This window comes from Notolabrus celidotus, chromosome 14 (genome assembly GCF_009762535.1).
Source record: "Notolabrus celidotus isolate fNotCel1 chromosome 14, fNotCel1.pri, whole genome shotgun sequence".
In the NCBI taxonomy this organism is placed as follows: Eukaryota; Metazoa; Chordata; class Actinopteri; order Labriformes; family Labridae; genus Notolabrus; species Notolabrus celidotus.
In genome coordinates, this window is record NC_048285.1 from 33,413,335 (window position 1) to 33,413,757 (window position 423).

A 423-nucleotide genomic window follows, 5' to 3' on the forward strand; every position below is an offset into this window, starting at 1 on the left:
CAGTCCTGTTATTGCCCCTGATGATGACTTCTGTGATGTTTTATTGTTTTATGGGTTTAAAGGATCGAGGGCAGAGGTCGTGCAGAGGTTAAGATTTATTTTGAGCCGTGAACGGACGCCACATCGCTGCTGTCAGAGCCGCCAAACCCCCACCATCAGAGAGAGTCGTTTGAGGGAGCGGGAGCTGCTGATCTACCTCTGTCTTATCTTTTATCTGACTCACAACAAACTGAGAGGCTGCTGAAACTGAAACAGTTAAATATTGTTGCTCTTTGGCCGGGCGACTAAGTATACAACTTTTACAACTTTAAAAAACAGTGAAAGCAAGATCCCCTTCATGTGCAGGCGTTTGGTGTTTCATCACAAAGTTAAACCGCCAACTTCCAGCCTGGCATGCATGCTCCAGAGGTGCAAATCCACGTG